General features: G+C 44.1%; 1 protein-coding gene across 1 annotated transcript in view; it reads right to left on the bottom strand.

Annotated features, from left to right (window-relative positions):
• The window catches only part of DKK3 (dickkopf WNT signaling pathway inhibitor 3), a 50,699-nt gene that overhangs the window by 20,789 nt on the left and 11,003 nt on the right, over nt 1–18,907 (bottom strand). The gene's annotated exons all lie outside the window — the stretch shown is intronic.

The raw sequence follows: 18,907 nt of genomic DNA, 5'->3' as shown, positions 1-18,907 counted from the left end.
AACAGGGAGGGAACTTAACATTTTTCATGCCATGGACTCTTATGGCAGCTTAGCAAAGTCTATAGATTCTCGGAATTATGCACTAGGTGAATAAAGGAAAACACACAAGATGACAAAGGAAAATGATTGCACTGAAATGCCATTATCAAAATATTTTGAGATACAGTGTTTTATGGACTTCTTTACTAACACAGTGAGCAGTAAGATTTACTAGCCAGTCTGACAATAACCTTAATTTCTAAGCAGCAATGAGTGTAAATGCTGTTTCAAGTCATCTGCAAGAGGCAAGAGAGCACAAAAATACACCTGACTGCTTCTGGGAACAAGGGTATCACTAATGATAGTGTGGTTGGCTGTCTACTTTCAAGACTGAAGGAAGTGCCACTTGAATATAAAAGCTGGTGAAAATCAAAGTGCATTTCTTTTCCATGAGTTCTGTCCAGATTAAGGTGATTCTAATGCATATTCAAGGTTAAGAACTGTTGCTTTAGAGTCACCCATCCAGCACCCTTTAAAAAAGAAAAAAATACATCTTAGGACTTCCCTGATGGTCCAGTGGTTAAGACTCCGGGCTTCCACTGCAGGGAGTATGGGTTCAATCCTGGGTCAAGGAACTAAGACTCTACATGCCATGCATTGCTGTTGTTCAGTCGCTCAGTTGTGTCTGATTCTTTGCGACCCCATGGACTACAGCACACCAGGCTTCCCTGTCCTTCACCATCTCCTGGAGTTTGTGCAAACTCATGTCCATTGAGTCGGAGATGCCATCCAATCATCTCGTCCTCTGTCATCTCCTTCTCCTGACTTCAATCCTTCCCAGCACTGGGGTCTTTTCTAATGAGTCGGATGCCATGTGGTATGGCCAAAAAAAAGAAAAACAACTCAAAGAATTCCTTCAACTTTCTTTAGGGAAAATAAAAAGAGAAAGATTAAGAAAATGTAAATCAACAGGAAGCAAAAACAAAGTTGGTTCCCCCACTCCATGCTGAAAAAGTCACTCTCCCAGCCAACTGCCAGGCTGCTGGGTGGGGAAGCAGACTGGCATCCACCCCAGGCCTCGAATGGGTTTCCAAACCCCTTGGTCCTGGCCTCTTTCCTGCCATCAGCAATTATGCGTTTCTTCCCCCCAGCACTCCCCACAAAGTTCACCACAGTGAGGACTTAAAAGGGGACTTGTGGAATTGTTAAACCTTCCAAGTCGAACCATTTGTGCTAACGAGCTTGGAAAAAGCTTTAATATGTTTCAGTCATGGAAAAACATATGCTATGGTTCTGCTCACAAGTGGCCATGTCTTATTTTGCTTCATCTTTGTGCAATGGCAGGGGGCACAGAAAGCTACGGCTCCAAGGGGGAGGTGGCAGGCCAGTCTAGGGAGAGTGGTCAAGGCACACCTAGACATCTGACATCATCACGATGGCCCCAGGCTGCCCGCTGGGACACCCATGCCGAGGCGTCCAGCCCCATCACCAGGCCTCCTCCAGCTTTCCAAGCTGAGACCCAGCCACAGGCTATAAAAAGGACCCATTACAGTGGGCTTCCCTGGTGGTTCAGGCAGTGAAGAACCCACCTGCAATGCAGGAGACCTGGGTTCAATCCCTGGGTCAGGAAGATCCCCTGCAGAAGGAAACGGCTATCCACTCCAGTATTCTTGCCTGGAATATTCCATGGACAGAGGAATTCTCTGGACAGAGTATTCCATGGACTGGTGGGCTACAGTCCATGGGGTCACAAAAAGAGTCAGACGTGACTGAGCAACTAAGCATGCGTGCATACCCCTATAGTGGTGGGTCCTACAGCTTCCTTCTCAATTCCCCTTGCTGGGTAAATCATTCAGTGTTACTGGACTACAATTACTTCATTTGTAAAATGATGACAAAACCAAATCGATTATATTGCTATGAAGATTGAGTGATAAGCATGTCCACATATCATGGCCTGGACCAGACCTTCAGTTACTATTAGTGACCTCCCCTTCTGTAAAATAGTATACTTAGAAGAAGGCTTGGCTTTGGAATAAGACAGATCTATTTCCAGATCCTAACTCTGCCACTTACTGGCTGCACAAACTTGGCAATTTGTTCTGTGCTTCCTTATCTTTCAAGCGGGGCTGGTACCCACTGTTTAAGGTGGGTTTGGTAAGAGTGAAGGAAAATAGCTTCTAGGAAATGGTCCACAGTACCTGGCACATAGTAGGTGCTCAATGAATATTCGTTCTCTTCCTTTCTCTTGCCCTCCGAATCCCAGCAGAACTGTCAGGGGGAGGGGAGCAGCTCTGCCCAGGCAGGCACCAGCCATGACTACTGGCCTTTGATCCAGCCTTTCTGCTTGGGGTGTGGATTCTTTCCGGGGAAAGAGGTCCAGCAGACGTGATGGGGAAGAAACAGGACCCCAGAACAATGGGAGAAGCAAACGTCTACTGGACTTGGAGGAGCTGACCCTAAGGCCTGCTGCTTGCAGGGCCTGAGAGGAATGGAGTCTGCTGGGCCCCACCCACCTGGAGCTGCCGGGGCCCCACTGGCCTGGGGAGCAGGCCTCCCTAGTCTGTGAGGCAAGATGTTTTTCCATCCTGACCACTAATCACCAGGCAGTGGGCTCTCTCTGCCTTTTGTACCTGCTTCCTTTTCTGGGAGGCCATGAATAATGAGACTATGGAAAATTCAGACTGTGGCTGTATTTTCCACATCACATCACTGAAACGTGTCAGTGGCCAGACTTCAGATACGGGCACCCGCTACCCACTTAAAAGCTCCTCCTCGGTGGTTTAGAATGTTTCCCTTCAAGTGCATGAGTCTCACAGTCGACCGATGACGAGAATTAAAGCAAGTGGGTGAGAGATTCCACGGTTCCCTAACCTGATAGCCTCTCGTGGTGACCCCAAGGGAAAGAACCCCTGCATTTACTGCCATGCAGTAGTCCTTTCATGATTTTGGTTTTTCATTTTGAACATTTTGGGAGAAGAGGGGTGTTCAATGACTCTGGATATAAATGACGGGAATGCAACTAGATGCAGAAAGTGTCATAATAACCTCTTCAAACCAACCCAAATTATGGCTGCAAACTTCCATGACCTTCCCTATCAGAAATATATCTTTTTATTGAGAAGACCAAAGTTTCAGAGGAATAGGAACCCATCCTACTGTTCAACCATCCACCATCTAGAGAATTTAGCTTCTTTAACTCCAGTGTCCTCATCTGTAAAATAACACCCACCTCTCAGTATTATAAAGATTAAAGAATACATGATGTAAAAACACCTGGTATCCAGCCCAGAAAATAGTAGGTGCTCAATAATATAGATGAACACATGAAGGCAAGAAAAAACAGAGAGGACAATTTTTTTTTCAAGCAAATAAAAACTCATCTACATATTTGTAGCTCTTTGCTGAATCTTATCTTCAATGATGGCTACTTCTGTTCATAGTCCCCAGCTTACTCCTTGGTCATATAACTTTCATCTGTTAAATGTGTTCACTCAACTACTAAGCGCTGACCCCCTATTGACACAGAGGTAAACACGACAGACAAGGCCTTCTCAAGTTTGTCTTCTAGATGTTTCTCCTGGCTACCACTTCATCAACTTCTGATGTTGCTCCCTAAACCTAAGAAGACCCCTCCCCATTGGTCATCACCAACTTCTCAGCATTAGGCAGACCATCTCCCTGGTTACTAATCTTAGATGCCACAGAAACGATGACACAAAGGCCCTGCTTCCTGAACAGGAAACTCCAGGTCCACACAGTGTATTAAAAACCCAACTAAACTGGATCAGTTCAGTTCAGTCACTCAGCTGTGTCTGTTTGTGACCCCATGGACTAGAGCATACCAGGCTTCCCTGTCCATCACCAACTCCTGGAACTTGCTCAAACTCATGTCCATTGAGTAGGTGATGCCATCCTGCCATCTCATCCTCTGTCGTCCCCTTCTCCTCCTGCCTTCAATCTTTCCCAGCATCAGGGTCTTTTCAAATGAGTCAGTTTTTCACATCAGGTGGCCAAAGTATTGGAGTTTTGGCTTCAACATCAGTCCTTCCAATGAATATCAGGACTCATTTCCTTTAGGATTGACTGGTCTGATCTCCTTGCAGTCCAAGGGACTCTCAAGAGTCTTCTCCCAACACCACAGTTCAAAAGCATCAATTCTTCGGTGCTTAGCCTTCTTTATGGTCCAACTCTCACATCCATACATGACTACTGGAAAAACTGTAGCCTTGACTAGACGGACCTTTGTTGAAAAAGTAATGTCTCTGCTTTTTAATATGCTGTCTAGGTTTGTCACAGACAACTGGATATGAGGTCCCAACTCCATCAGTTGCATGATTTAGAGAAAATTATGTGCCCCCTTCCAACCCCATCTCTGTTTTCCCATCTGTACAATGAGAGATATGGTCCATAGCAGGAAAGGGAAACGGATTTCAAGAAGAGTGCTTTTCCATTTGGTTAATAGCTGCTTGAAGTGCTGTTGCTATCTCAGGTTCTGAAACTCTGGGCTCATTCGGAAATAACCACAATTGACTAGTGATGTCTGCCACGGGTGTGGCAGTGGGAAGGATGGCAGTGTATGTGCCCATGTTTTCAATTCTGGTCTATAGGAGCTCAAAGGACCCTGTAAATTCTGCCTTTTATACTTCTGAAACTCAGTGAAATCTTGCTTCACTTTATCTTTGACACAAGATCTTTCTTCACGTACAATAACTTTTTCATCTGTTTGGTCTAGCACCTGAGAAAGCTTCTCAGTTACTGGGTTTCCAGGCACAGAAATCTTGCAACAAAATAAACGAATGTACTAATTTATCATGACCATATTCAGTAAATCACTGCCTCTGGACCACAGAGGCCCAGGAAATTAGGTCAGAAAGGAGAATCTACATTTATTCAGTTCAGTTGCTCGGTTGTGTCCGACTCTCTGTGACCCCATGGACTGCAGCACGCCAGGCTTCCCTATCCATCAGCAACTCCCGGAACTTACTCAAACTCATGTCCATCAAGTTAGTGATGCCATCCAATTATCTCATCATCTGTCATCCCTTTCCCTTCCTGCCTTCAATCTTTCCCAGCATCAGGGTCTTTTCAAATGAGTCAGTTCTTCACATCAGGTGACCAAAGTATTGGAGTTTCAACTTCAACATCAGTCCTTCAAATGAACACCCAGGACTGATCTCCTTTAGAATGGACTGGCTGGATCTCCTTGCAGTCCAAGGGACTCTCAAGAGTCTTCTCCAACACCACAGTTCAAAAGCATCAATTCTTCAACATTCAACTTTCTTTACAGTCCAACTCTCACATCCATACATGACTACTGGAAAAACCATAGCTTTGACTAGATGAACCTCTGTTGGCAAAGTTATGTCTCTGCTTTTTAATATGCTCTCTAGGTTGGTCATAGGTTTTCTTCCAAGGAGCAAGTGTCTTTTAACTTCATGGCTGTAGTCACCATCTGCAGTGATTTTGGAGTCGAAAAAAATAAAGTCTGTCACTGTTTCCACTGTTTCCCCATATATTTGCCATGAAGTGATGGGACCAGATGCCATGATCTTAGTTTTCTGAATGTTGAGTTTTAAGCCAACTTTTTCACTCTCCTCTTTCACTTTCATCAAAAGGCTCTTTAGTTCTTCACTTTCTGCCATAAGGGTGGTGTCATCTGCATATCTGAGGTTATTGATATTTCTCCCGGCAATCTTGATTCCAGCTTGTGCTTCATCCAGCCCAGCATTTTGCATCATGTACTCTGCATATAAGTTAAATAAGCAGGGTGACAATATACAGCCTTAAGGTACTCCTTTCCCAATTTGGAACCAGTCTGTTGTTCCTTATCCAGTTCTAACTGTTGCTTCTTGACCTGCATACAGATTTCTCAGGAGGCAGGTCAGGAGGTCTGGTATTCCCATCTCTTGAAGAATTTTCCACAGTTTGTTGTGATCTACACAGTCAAAGTCTTTGGCGTACAATAAAGCAGAAATAGATATTTTTATGGAACTCTCTTGCTTTTTCAATGATCCAACAGATGTTGGCAATTTGATCTCTGACTCCTCTACCTTTTCTAAATTCAGCTTGAACATCTGGAAGATGGTTCATATATTGTTGAAGCCTGACTCTGAGAATTTTGAGCATTACTTTGCTAGTGTGTGAGATGAGTACAATTGTGCAGCAGTTTGAACATTCTTTGGCATTGCCTTTCTTTGGGATTGGAATGAAAACTGATCTTTTCCAGTCCTGTGGCCATTGCTGAGTTTTCCAAACTTGCTGGCATATTGAGTGCAGCACTTTCACAGCATCACCTTTCAGGATTTGAAATAGCTCAGCTGTCATTCCATCACCTCCACTAGCTTTGTTCATAGTGATGCTTCCTAAGGCCCACCTGACTTGACATTATTGGGCTTCCATTGAGTGCCAGATTCTTTCCATGACTTATCTCTTCCTTCTAAACACTGTTGGGGAAGTCACTAACTCCTCCTTTCACAGAGCAGGAACCAGTGCTCAGAGCAGTGGGGCAGATCACCCAAGGAGCAGAGATTCCAACCCATGACACTTCAGACTCCAAATCCCACTGCTCTGTGCTCCCATAAAACATACCCAAATGTCTTGTTTATTCTTTCTCTTCTCTTCAGGAGGTGGAGGTGAAAAATGAAACTGACAGTGGGTCTAGACAGAGAGATGAGATCTGGGTAAACATTTAGATGACTCAATCCTTATCCATCATTTTTCCTACAGTCTTCTGGGGATGGGACCAAAAGAAAGTATTCCTGCCTGATTTGGGAGACCAGCTCAACTCATCAGGTTTGGAGCATGACTGTGAATTCCCTGAGAGCATTAAATACCTACCTCTGCATCCCAAAACTGCATCCCAAGTCAGTTCCCTTCCACGGGCTCTGCCTCTGATCCCAGATGCCCTGTCCTCTGGCCCTCCTCCCAGAAAGCCCTCTCGACCACCAGTGGGAGTTTTCAAAAACTGCACCACCACAAAACCCTCTCCACGGAGGCCTGAGCCGCTACCTGGGCTCCCAGGAGTCTGCAGTGCCCTGACAGGAAAGCAGGAGTTCCCCAAAGCCTCTGGGATTCTTATAGGAGACATTCTGGGGGATCTCACAAAGGAGGGTGTGGACGGGGCGTAGATTCTTAACCATCAGGAAATCCGCATCTTTGGATCCTAGAGATGAATTTCCAAGGATGCAGCCTGAGCCTGCCTACACCTAGCTGGTGGGTGAGCTGAGGTGGAAATGGTTTTCAGCAAGTAGGCGACAGGCTGGGGCTGTGAGGTAGTGCTTAGTTATATCTCTGCTTAGTGGTATCAGTTACACCTCAAAGACACCCCTGAGACTATGGCGGCCATACTGCAGAGGCTGCTAGTGGGCCCAGTGTTGGGAAAGCACTGTCTTGACCTAGGACAACAGAGCCCAGGAGTTTTAGTAAGCCCTTCAGCTTACACTGGGCCCATGACTTCTCTCGAGTCTACAGTCATGGAAACCAAGAGATAACACAACATCCTATCTCAGGCTCCACTTGTGGCGATGTACACTGGCATAGCTGCTATGGAAAATAGTATGACAGTGCCTCCAAAAATTAAAAATAGAATTATAACATCATCCAGCAGTTCCACTCTGGGTAGACACACAAAAGAACTGAAGTCAGGGACTCAGAGAGAGATGTGTACACCCACACTCATCGCACATGATTCACAACAGCCAAGAAATAGAAGCAACCCAAATGTCCACTGACAGATAAATGAAAATATACACACAGTGAAATACTGTTCAGCCTTCAAAAGGAAGGAAATTCTGACACATGCTACAATATGAATGAACCTTGAGGACATAATGTTAAGTGAAATAAGCCAACCACAAGAGGACAAATAAGAGTATGATTTCATTCATATGAAGTATCTAGAATAGTTAGATTCATAGGGACAGAAAATAGAAGAGTAGTTGCCAGGGGGAGGGAGGAAACACAAGTTATTGTTTATTGCACAGTGTTTTAGTTCTGCAAGATGCAATGAGTTCTGGAGACAGGCTGCATGGCAAAGTACATGTTCTTATTACTGAACTATATGCTTAAAAATGGTTGGGATGGTAGATCTTATGTTATATATATTTTGTGTGCATGTGTGCTCAGCCATGTCTGACTCTTTGCAACCCCATAGATCATAGCCTGCCAGGCTCCTCTGTCCATAGGGTTTCTCAGGCAAGAAAACTGGAGTAGGTTGCCATTTCCTACTCCCGGGGATCTTTGTGACCCAGGGGTCAAACCCACGTCTCTTGCATCTCCTGCAGTGGCAGGTTGGTTCTTAATCACTGCGCCATCTGGGAAGCCCTTATATATATTTTACCACAATTTAAAAAATGTTTTATTAAGAACATGGGTTTTAGAGGTTTGGCAATTAAGTAATTTGTTTTGTTTTTTTCTCTTAGTACTGGCTCTCTACTTAGCTCTGCTATCTGTCTTGGCTGAGCCTCAGTTACTTCACCTATACAATGGGGTCAAGAGGATATGTGCCCTGCATGTCTGTCATGAGGATTATGTGAAGGGAAGCTGGTCAGATCTCAAGCAAGAGATCCTGAGCAAGAGCACCATAAGCAGCAAGTCTTATGTTCATCATCATCTGTTACTAATACTGTCATTTTGATTGAGTCACTGAGCACTCAATCACATCATAGCACTGACCTGATGATCTGAACTGTTACCAGGATTTACCCAGGAAAAGAGAGATAGGTGGCTTTGGAGAAGGGATGGTTAATCTGGTCACTTTCTGAGTCACGCTGATCAAATGAGGCAATGTGGTCTTTGATGTTATTTTAAAAATAGAACAAAATGGACTCACGAGCTCTGTGAGTTTTTCAGAACTATGCCAAAGATCAAGAAAGGGCAGAGACACAGATCTTATAGTCAGACTGAAAAGGCCCCAAGCTAGTCTGGAAGGATCTTCAGGCCCTAATAGCCCGGGACAGCCAGCTACCTGCACAGGGACCGCTTCTGCCCCTGACATGCTCAGGCTACTCAGAAGCCCCAGAAATCATCTTGTTCTGCAGCCGTCAGCCTAATGAGATTTCAAGTTCAATCACTGTCATTTATTTGGCCTGCCTATTGGCACCAAGCAAAAGCAGTGTGTTCTATTTCTAAGTAAAAGTTTCCAGATTCCAAGCCCTGAAGCCAGACTTTTTGCAGGACACAGATGACTGGCCCTTGACTTTCAGCCGGATTAAGCAAAATCCTGTCCCCACCAATGCCTATGCCATCCAAACCACGGCTTCCTGGCTCTTTTGTCTGGGGATTGTGTGGAACCTCCATACCCGATACAGACGCCCGGTATGTTCCTAACAGCATGAATTTCCAACTCCTTGGCTGGGCTCTCGAAGCCCTTTCAGATCTAATTCCTGCCTCCCCGCAGCCTCATCTGTGGCTCCCGCAAGTACGCCTCCAGTTCTGGCATTCTAAACTATGCAGTGTGCCTCAGACACATGTTCTATTTCCACATGCCTCCCTGATCGTGAACAAAGAATGCTTCTGCAAGGAATGCCCTTCCTCCCCACAACTGAGAACTCCTAGACTCCATTCAAAATACTGCTGAACTGCCACCTCTTTCAGGAAGCCTGCCAAGATGTGTAAAGTGGCTGAGACTTTACTTACAAGGTGGTAGGTGAGCTGGTCACAGTTTCATGGCTACCAGCAGATCAGAGACACAGGACTTTATTGCTGACAGCCCAGAAGCAGCATGACCTTCATGTCTGGGACAGTTCTCCTTGCCCTCCAATCCCAGGAGGCAATGTGGAAGGGCCCAGGTGGATGTAGCGTGTGTAGTAGGTATGCATCACAGCTGAGAAATCTCAAGCTTAGAGCACCAAATCTTATGTAATGGACTGCAAGCAAATATGCCCTCTGCCAAGAAGTAGAGCCACTTGCTGTACAAATATCCTTGAAAAGATAGTCTGAAACCAAAAGGCAACTAGTACGTCTGCTCATAAAACCTGCAGAAACTCCAGAGACCAGGAAGGATTGTTTCCTAACAAAATCTACCTCATCTGACACACACGACGTTCCCACCTCTGCCTCAGGAAATACATATGAATCCATGTTGTAATGACCCATTTACTTTTTTGTTTCACTGCTATCCTGGGTCCTCTCTGCTATCAGGGACCATCTCTTACATTTATTTGCCAGACACATATGAAGTGCTCAGTGAACGTGCAAATAAATGGGTGAGTTGAATAACTAATACTCGAAATTCTGACAGCCATGGTTTGGAGGTAATCAAATAATGATAAACACAGAGAGCTGACATTTACTGACTGCTTATTTGCACATTCTAGGCGCTGTATGGTTTTGTTATCTGGATTATTTTGTTTTATCCTCACGAAGCACTATACACAAGGTACTTTGATGAACTCGCTTTACATATGGGGAAACCAAGGTCTGCAGCAGTTAAGGGGTCTCACCAGTCACACAGCTAACAGCAGTGGAGCTGTACTCTACGCTGGCTCTTCCTGGGCCCAAGCCTTACCCAACCCCCTGAAGTGCTCCTCCTCTCAGAGGGCACCTAAGCTTTGGTTTGGGGTGTTTGTGGAAGGGGCCAGAGAAGAAAGGAGGGAGTGCCTGTCTTTTTGTGTTTACAGGGGTGGCGGCAGTAGGCTGCACATCATCACCACCTACTCCCTGGTGTGACTCACAGCCCGGCAACCGTGGCCAGGGACACGGAACACACAGACAGTCCCTGCTGGAATGTCACACCTTCCTAATCTGTCCCACACTGGGCCAGATGGTATCTGGTCTTGGGAACAGACTGGCATGCAAAACTGACCCTTCTTCCTGAGGAAGAGGAGGGATGAGATAAATCTGCAGAGAACTCTATGTTGCCTACAACTTACAATTCTCAAACAGCGATTCCCCTTGCCCTTACTAATAATCAAAGAAATGGAAACAAAGAGAAGACACAAGTGGTCACCCACTATAACACCCATTGCAGGCGAGGGAGAACTGGTGAAGTTATTTCAGAAATCGCTGCTGAGAGCAAAAACAGTACAACCAACTGGAGGAAAATCTGGTAACGTCTCTCAAAATCTTACATCGTACACACTTTGATGCAGCAATTTAATTTCTAGGATTTACACAAAGAAAAACTTGCAATATTGTTCAAAAATATAGATAGATGTCTATGGCAAAATTGTAAATAGTTCACAAACTCTTTTTAAAACATTCAAAACATAGAATTCTATAGAGACAAAATCTCTGCAAAGTTAATTTCTCCCAGAGGTAACTACTAGTAATGATTTTGTGTACATTTTGCCAAGTGTTTTAATGTATACTTTTTTTTCTAAAAAATGAGATAAACTGTATGTATAAAATATGAGCTCCCCTGGTGGCTCAGAGGTAAAGAACCCGACTGCCAATGAAGGAGATGTGGGTTCAGTCCCTGCACAGGAAGATCCCCTGGAGAAGGGAAATGGCAACCCCCTCCAGTATTCCTGCCTAGGAAATCATTTCCATGGACAGAGGAGCCTGCAGGCTACAGTCCAGGGGGTTGCAAAGAGTCAGACATGACTTGGCCACTGAGAGTGCATGCACATATATCAAGTATATCTTAAATATACCGTCATATATGTAAAGCAACATATTGCTTTACAATTGCTTTTTCTTCACTTAATGTTTCATTGAAGACATCCTTTTATATCAACATATATGAAACCTGTGTGAAACTGGTTCATCAACTTCACAGTATTTTGATTTTGCATGTGGAATCACAAATTCCTTCTTGAAGGATATTTAGGTTGCTGCTGCTGCTAAGTCGCTTCAGTCGTGTCTGACTCTGTGCGACCCCATGGACTGCAGCCCACCAGGCTCCCCCATCCCTGAGATTCTCCATGCGAGAGTACTGGAGTGGGGTGCCATTGCCTTCTCCGATATTTAGGTTGAGGAGAGTACAATTTAATATTGCCAGGTTATAGCTCAAAAAGAAATGCCTACTCCTTAAACAATGCTCTCTTAGATCAACTTTATTTATTTGGGGACTGCTTATCCCCTTTTCAGAATGATTCAGAGCTCTTCAATTTTCCCTATAATTCTTTCCTACTGGATGAAGGTATAAGGGCCTTATGCTTGGCCAGAAATTACTAAGTCAATGCAAAATAGAAACCTAAACACAGAAAAGGACCCAAGTGTCTGGTTACAGGACTGCAGAACTGCACATTCACAAGAGACTATGGATCACTCTTAGACCCACAAGCGTGTTGTTTCTATAGAAACCAAGATGCATCCTGCCAACCTGGCCCGATCTGGGAACTTGTTAGCACCTGAACATCACTTATGCTTCTTCTCATTCATTAGGTCCATCTTTCCTTCTGTTTGTAACTCCAATACCCAAACCAGTCACTTATGACTCATGAGAACAAGAAGTGCAGGGTGAGTCAGGCTCAAAGCAGGGAGCACAAGCTTCTAGCAAAATGCATGACTCAGAGGGTGAGGCAGGGCTCTAGAGAACTTAGCCCCAGGCCACAAACATCAGTGGGAAAAGGCCATGGAGTCCTGAAACACATCCTCAGCTTCCAGGGGAATTCCACTTTTGCAGTAGGTTCCTGGGACCCAGGGGAAAAGCCAGTTAGAACCCAGTGTTAATTACTTTTTGGTAATAATGAGCCTCACACAAAGAGCTTTATAAACCTCTCCTTAAAGACTCACCCAGTGTTGTGAACCGAGGATGGTTAGCTTCATTGGATAAAGAAAGAAACAGACCCACAGAGGACAGAGCGTATGAGGGTGAGGATAGGTTTGAACCTAGGTGAGCCTTACACCTTGTTCAGACTTCACTCTGCCCCCAGACTGACAGAGAAGGGCAACATCTCCCGGGACTTGGCAATGCACTCAGCCCCCCAGTATACACCAAAAAGAACTCTCCAGGAGGCTGAACTTTTGGGTAGTGACCAAAGTTCTCCAAGGCAGGGATCCCTAACCTCTGGGATTTAATGCCTGAAGACCTGAGGTGACACTGATGTCATAATAATAGAAATAAAGTGCACAATAAATGCAATGCATTTAATCATTCCAAAACCATCTCCCCCACCCTGGACCATGGAAAAAATTGTCTTCCATGAGACAGGTCCCTAGTGCCAAAAAGTTTGGGGACTACGGCAAGGAACCTGTGCCTTCTGCTAATGCATTTCTGTTAAAATAAACGGCAATGACTGGTCAGCATGGTGCCCTCTGTAATTCCATAAAATCTATACAGGCAACTTCAGCCTCAGAAATCACGGCAGAGGGACCAGACAAAGCCAACACCTCACCTGCAGTTACTCTGTGATAAATGAACGAGCTGGGGACAAGGAAGAACTCAAGGTCTCCTGGGGAAAGGGGCCATTCAACACGCTTTCTCTGCCCACACTCCTGCTGAGTCTCTCTGGGCTTTGAAGTAACAGGATGTTTACTGTTCAATGGGAAACAAACAAATCTTGAAGTCCAGCCACACTGACCATCTGTCTTCCCCCAGACCTGAAGACAAATAACAAGCAAAGCATCTTCATAGCAGAGAAGACGACATTGAGTTCACACTGGTAGAGAAGTCCATCGCCATTTTCCACAGTCTGCTGTCTATCCTGATTGTTCTTGTGGACAAGGAAATCATGGGATGACTCAAATCATTACTCTCTGGACAAATCTGGTGGTGAAATTTGTCTACCTAGACCCTCAGAAGTTTCAAGAAATATCTTGGAGCTGGTTGTCTGTGATTGAAACAGTGGATTCAAATAAGGTAAGTTCAGCTGGAGAAAATACCTTATTATGTATGATATTGTAAATCACACTCTAATGTGAAAACAGAAAAGACAACAGATGCACAATGTGCTGAGCTCTGTAGTTCTGAGTTATATTTTAATGAGTACATGTCCCTTCAAAACGGTGCCTTGGGTAATTGGGCCAGATGCTTCGTATCTGGGGACACGGTTATAAACAAAAGCCTTGTATGTGTGCATAATGGCTTATCTGCTCTCCGGCTTCCAACACGCCACTTCCCTCCTAACCCACTGCATGAAAGCAGCACAGCCGTGGTCAGCCCACCCAGCGGCCCATCAAGGGAGACAGGCGGAGGCTCCACACAAAAGCTTCACAGAAAGACGTCAGACCACATCACAGTCGCCCGTGCGCTCAGGTGAAATAACAAGCCGCCATGTCCTTTTCCCCTTTCGGGTGTGAAAGCAAAAACAGACCAATGCCTTGCACGTACTGTGCTAGATTTTCTAGACGGGCATATAGTGTTACTGTCTGTGACTTTCCATGGGCCTGCTCGGGTTACCATATGTATGAATACACATCCCAGCATCTGAAGAAAGGAAAATAAGGGGTGTTTGGTGGTTATGTTTAATTGAATTCATCTGGGAGTTTTAAATCCTGAGAATTCAGCCCCTATTTATAGTAGTCTAAGGTTTGAACAGCTTATGATTTTTTGTCCTTTTGAGAGGCAAGCCTCCCTTTTCCATCCCAGGGAATGCTTCATCGGCACATAACGCATTTTCCAGAGCCAACGGTAAAGACCATTAAATTGCCAGACTATGGAATGGGACAATGGTGACGATGTTCAGCCATTCTTATGCCTCTGAAGGCAATCTAGTCTTTACGGCTTCCCATTCAGACACAAAGAGAATTCAAATGCAAGAATTCTGTGGGCATCTGAAACCAGACCTTGTTTCTCTGACTCTTGGCAAGACACTCGACAACAAGCGAGGCTCTGCAGTAACATACCATTGTTCTTGCCACATGACCTCCCTTTCACAGGCGCCTTGTAAAGTCCCTAGTCTGTTCTCTCAAGACCCCATGCAATTCAGCAGGCACCGGCCAGTCAAGCATCAGATGCCCTGGGTCACTCTCCTAGTCAATCAAATTGGAGTTTATTCTCATAGAAAAACTTGCTGAGTTAAGAACCCAAGGGCCTGTGCAGGAATCTGGAAAAACTCAGTGATTCTCCACCTTCTGGGTTTCTTGGATGTGTCTCCTCCTGTCACCCTCCTGAATTCTCAGGACCATAATACACAGGGGTTCAGGTTATGCACCGCACAGGGGTGTACCTGCAGGTCCTCCATCTCACAATCAACATGTGAACTTGCAAAAGCAGCCCTGGGAATTCTGGGCCCCCCAGCTGAGCCCAGAGCAGGGACACACAGGCTGTGCAGACCCCGGAAAACTGGCACAAACTTGGGGGCTGCAGCACACAAGTGCAGTCACTGCTCCCTGACCCACGTCCACTCTTGGCATCTTTGAGATCTTGTCTCTCACCGATCGGCCATTCTCAGAGCTTGGTCGCCCCTGCCATAGTGCTCCAAGCCTGACACAACTGCCTTACTTGGAGGGCAGAGCAGGGAGCTTGGGATGTATATCAGGGCCTCCAGCAGTTACAAAGATGCTCACAGCAGTGCTGCTGCCCTCTGGGCTCTGGGAGGCTTCCCAGAATAAAACTATGCAATCATACAATCACACACCTTTTTTTCTTGAACACAAAAGCTTTTTTGTAATCCACATCCCTAGAGTTGTTTCCCCTGTTCTCTCACAGAGACTTAAATCTGGAATACTCTAAAGCTTTTCCCTCTTGGTACCATCTCTTTGTCTGTTTTTTTTTTTTTTTTTCTATTCTCTTTCTTTCTCTCGTTTCTCCCACCTTCAAAAGCTGGCCTCTCCTCTCTCCTGACCTTAGTCAATCTTATCTTTGCTTCACAGGCTTCTGTACTTTCAGAGTTGGGAGAGATGGTGAAAATCATTGCCTCATTAAAAGATGGGGGGAAATGAGGTGACCTAGTTTGTAAGTGACAAATTCATGCTTCCAGCCTGTGACACTGGGTCTCTTTCCATTTCACCACATGGCTTGCCCCCCATCAGCTCCTAGGTCCCTTGAATGGGGGGTCAATACTATCATCCAAAGCTGACTGGACTCCCCCTGCCTGCAGTAAATGTCTGAGTACTGTGTCAAAAACAAGCAAAAACAACCCATCAAGTCAGCAGAAGGAAGAAAATAATAAAGACTAGAGAGGAAATAAAAGAGAAATTTTTTAAAAATAGAAAAAAATCAATAAAACCAAGAGCTAGTTCTTTGAAAGGGTAAACAAAATCAACAAAACTCTGGCCAGACCTGCCAAGATGAAAAGAGAAAGAACCCAAATAAACAAAATAAGAAGTGAAAGATGTGAAATCACAATTGATGTTATAGAAATACAAAGACCATAAGAGAATACTATGAACATTAGACTCTGTGGGAGAAGGCGAGGGTGGGATGTTCAGAGAGAACAGCATTGAAACAAGTATACTGTCAAGGGTGAAACAGAATCACCAGCCCAGGTTGGACGCATGAGACAAGTGCTCAGGGCTGGTGCACTGGGAAGACCCAGAGGATGGGATGGAGAGGGAGGCGGGAGGGGGGATCGGGATGGGGAACACATGTAAATCCATGGCTGATTCATGTCAATGTATGACAAAAACCACTACAATACTGCAAAGTAGTTAGCCTCCAACTAATAAAAATAAATGGAAAAATAAAAAAAATTAAAAATTAAAAAAAGAGAATACTATGAACAATTATATGCCAACAAATTGGACAACTTAGAAGAAATAGATAAGTTCTGAGAAACATATAGCCACCAGAACTGAATTGAAAAGAAACAGATAATTTGAACAGACTGAGCACTAGAAGTGAAATAGAATCTGTATTTAAAAAAAAAAACAAAAACCACCTTCCTGCAAACAAAAGTGCAGGACCAGATGGCTTCACTGGGGAATTCTATCAAGCATACACAGAACTTACACTGATCCTTCTCAAACTCTTTCAAAAGACTGAAGAGAACAGCCCTAAAGTCATTTTATGAAGCTACCAACACCCTGATATCAAAATCGGTCAAAGACAATACCAAAAAAGAAAATTACAGGCTGACATCTTTGATGAATATAGACGCAAAACTTCTCAACAAAACATTACCAGACCAAATCCAAAAACACATAAAAAGATCTTACATCATGATCAAGTCGGATTCATCCTAGAGTCATAAGGATGGCTCAGCATCACAAATCAATCTATGTGATACACCATATCAACAAAAGAAAAGACAAAAACCTCATGATCATCTCAACAGATGCAAAAAAGTATTTGATAAAATTCAACATCCATTCATAATAAAAAACTCTTACCAAAGTGGGTATAGAAGGAACATACCTCAACATAATGAAAGCATACCCACTGAAATTAATCTTCAACAAAGGAGACAAGAACATACAATGGGGGACAATGGGGGAAAGACAGCAAGTGGTGTTGGGGCAGCTGGACAACTGCATGTAAATCAGTAAAGTAAGAGCATACTCTCACACCATACATAAAAATAAACTCAAGATGGCTTAAGACTTAGACATAAGACACGACCATAAAATTCCTGCCAGAGAATATAGGCAGAACATTCTCTGACATAAACTGTACCAATGTTTTCTTAGCTCAGTCTCCCAGGGCAATAGAAATAAAAGCAAAAATAAATAAGTGGGATTTAAACTTGCAAGCTTTTGCACAGCAAAGGAAACCATAAACAAAATGAAAAGACAACCTATGGACTAGGAGAAAATATTTGCCAATGATGTGATCAACAAAGGCTTACTTTTTAAAATTTACAAAAAGTTCATATAATTTAATAATAACAAATAACTCAATCAAAAAACGGCAGAAGACTTAACTAGACATTTCTCCGAAGAAGATAAACAGATGGCCAAGAGGCACATGTTCAACATCACTAATTCTTAGAGAAATGCAAATCAAAGTTACAAGATACCACCCTCAGCCAAAAAAAGAATAAAATAATGCCATTTGCAGTAACATGGAGGCAACTAGAGATTATCATACTAAGGGGAGTCAGAAAGAGAAAGACAAATACCATATGATATCACTTATATGTGGAATCTAAAATATGATACAAATGAACTTATTTATAAAACAGAAACAGATTCACAGTCATAGAAAGGAGAAAGGGGGTGGGGAGGGATAAATTAGGAGTCTGGGATCAGCAGATACAAACTATTATACAAAAAGACAAACAACAAAGTCCTACTGTATAATACAAGGAACTATATTCAATATCCTGTAATATACCTTAATGGAAAATAATATGAAAAAGAATACCTATATATGTGCGTATAACTGAATCACTTAGTTATATACCAGAAACGAACACAATATTGAAAATCAACTATACTTCAATAAAAATAAGTAAATAAAATTTTTTTTTAAAAAAAGAACCCATTGACTACCAACCACAGTAACACCACCTCCCTAGTGGTTATGGGTACACTGCTTCTCTTCTTATGATAAGGTCACAAAGGGTCAGGTTATATCCCTGATCCCCTCGGAAGGCTGGGGATGCATTAGGCACCGCAGAGGGAGAAACGTGTGGTGGGAAGTTTGCATAAGGCTCCTGGGCACAGAGAGGCTGGCCATCTCCAGCCCCATAGAGGAGGCACTTCATACAATGGACTTGAATCACACGGCAGCCACTCCGTCTGCTCCTCACCAGGCCTCTGCATCTGAAACCAGCCACCTCTTTGTGAAGATAAGGTGCAGCGGAGTCACCTCTGGTCTGGAAGTCTGGAGACCAGTGACATCCTGGGTCACTCTCCAACCTGCGCCAGGCCTTCCTTCTGTGAAATGATGCCCCTCTCGTCATTCAGAATCTATAATTCTCTAAAAAAGCACCCCACCTCCGGACTAAGCAACAGGCTACTGAGTAGCAAGTGCAAGCATAAGGGGCCCAAGTGTGAAGCCTGGAGCAGAGGATGCCTTTCTCTTGGGCCACTGGGTTTCACTGGAAGTTTTCTTGCTCTCAAACTGCCAAGCCAGGCCTGGGATCAGAAAGGGTGTGGGTCTGGCCAGCGGCTTTAAGGGATTTTCAGGTTAGAGGCACCAGGTCTTGTTACCAGA

The sequence above is a fragment of the Dama dama genome, chromosome 1, assembly GCF_033118175.1.
Source record: "Dama dama isolate Ldn47 chromosome 1, ASM3311817v1, whole genome shotgun sequence".
Classification (NCBI taxonomy): Eukaryota; Metazoa; Chordata; class Mammalia; order Artiodactyla; family Cervidae; genus Dama; species Dama dama.
This window is presented reverse-complemented; position numbering and strand designations above follow the sequence as displayed.